This window comes from Crocuta crocuta, unplaced genomic scaffold (genome assembly GCF_008692635.1).
Source record: "Crocuta crocuta isolate KB4526 unplaced genomic scaffold, BGI_CrCroc_1.0 scaffold59, whole genome shotgun sequence".
NCBI classification, from domain to species: domain Eukaryota; kingdom Metazoa; phylum Chordata; class Mammalia; order Carnivora; family Hyaenidae; genus Crocuta; species Crocuta crocuta.
Genome location: NW_027551578.1, coordinates 1,283,875 through 1,286,028, shown reverse-complemented (window position 1 = coordinate 1,286,028; position 2,154 = coordinate 1,283,875).

Below are 2,154 nucleotides of genomic sequence, written 5' to 3'. Positions count from 1 at the left end.
AGCAGGATTATTTTGTTTTCTTTTGTTTTTAATAACCATGAAGGAGGAAGAAGGGAAGCAATATATATATATAATATATATGTATGTATATATATTATATATGTAATATATATTAAATATAATATATATATTAAATCTTTTTCATTTGCTGCTTTCTTAAAAGAGGAAAGGAGAGTTACCACATCAACATCTTAGGAAGACTCTTCCGTCTTGTAATCGAATCTCTGTCACCTTGACGATGCCCTTGCAACCCGCGAAGTTTCCCGTGCTCCCAGGAAAGAGAAATGTTACTTGGCACTCGATACTTCAAAAGTGATTTGGGGACTACCCAGTATGGCGGATAANAGCTGCCCGAATCTGAATCTCTAACTCACATCTTCAGCAAAATACAAACACAAACAAGCCGTCAGCGCGCCTTGGAGAGGGAATGCCGTGATCTGAACTTCTAATTACTTCGTAAGTAGAAGAAAGAAAAGACATCAAATTCTGCCAGAGCTCCCTCCACTGTTGCCAAGGACTTAAGTGAAGTCCAGACTTAAATCCTCTACAAAGAGAAAGTCCAACACCAAGCACTAAAAACTGAACACAGGTCGGGTACTTAACAGGGAAGAGGCTTGAAAGAGAATGGGACAGAAGGTGGCCACCTTAAAGAAGCCTTGCTTCTGGGAGAAGTCAAATAAAGAAAGAAAGGGTAATGCCCTTTGGAGGCCTGGCAGTGAAGGGAAAGAAGGAGTAAAAGGGGCAAATTGAAGATCCTGCAGAAATAAAAGACAGCCAGTCCCTCCCCCAGCCCCTGTTATCTATTAAAAACTGCACTTCACTGCTCAGATAGAAGAGAACATTCCTGAACTAGGAGCCCTGTGTCAAAATTCCTAGTAACAGAATAACATCAAGTCAACTGCATACACAGCCACCACAAAAAGAAAACAAAAAATTAATTGCATTTCTTATGATGAAAAAATGAATCCTAACATTTTCAGCTGATGGAAACACACACACACACACACACACACACACACACACGAAACCATGAAGTGGGAAGAATTGTTAACACCATACATCAAACTACCAAACTGAGCAAGGTATCATGTATTTGGACTCACACGTGTCTGCACATATGCATACATCTATACAACTGCAACCCAAAATTCAAAAACTAAGAAAAAATTTAGGAAGAAATGCAAGCAAAGTTGACCAATTCAGGAAAGAAACTGAAAATAAGATAAAACTATCCAAGAAGCAAAGAATAATTACAAAATGTCCAAGGAAGAACATAGTCAAAAATATGTAAAAGGACACTGAGGAATGGCAAGAAAATAATCAAGAAGTTAAAAAGGAGATAAAGAAGTGAAAAGTGTTCAGAGATAAGTGGTGGAAACGAAAGACAGGAAAGAAGAACCAAAATACATATAACTGGAGTCCTCAAAGTAGAAAGGCCAGTGAGACTGAATATTAAAACTGCAATCCCAGATGTCTTGTTCAACATGGTAACTCTATTATAATAGATACAGGGTAACCCTGGTGTATGATATATTTGAAAGTTATTGAGTGGGTCCTAAGAGTTCTCATTACAAGGAAAAAAACATTTTTTCTTTTTTGTATTCATATCTCATATGGATACATATGATGGGTATTAACTAAACTTTATTGTAGTAATCATTTCACAATATATGTTAGTCAAATCATTATGCGGTGTCGCTTATACAGTACATCAATTATAAAATTAAAGATGAGGTAAAGCTATAATCCAAGGAAAGAATTCAGAAATAAAAGAACATTTGAATTACATGTCAAAAATGACTTCCATGTACCTTGGGAAACTGTGCTGGGATAATCGGCTCCAAACATATCTCAGTAAAATGATTAGATTTTAAAGGCAACAAGATCAGATTACTTGTAGAGTAATACAGTGCAAAGCAACATGGAGCAACATTTACAAGAAACTCAACACAAGAAAATACCAGCCAATGACTTTTGTGTCCAGCTCCAGACAGACAGATCGGAACTGAGTGCAAAAATCCAGAAACCATTATATGCCTTTCCTGGAGAATGAGCTTCCCCTAACCAAGAGAAAATGGAGGAAATCGCAAAATGACTGATGGGGAGCATTTATATATGTTATTGGTAGAAGAATAGTATGTACATATTATACTT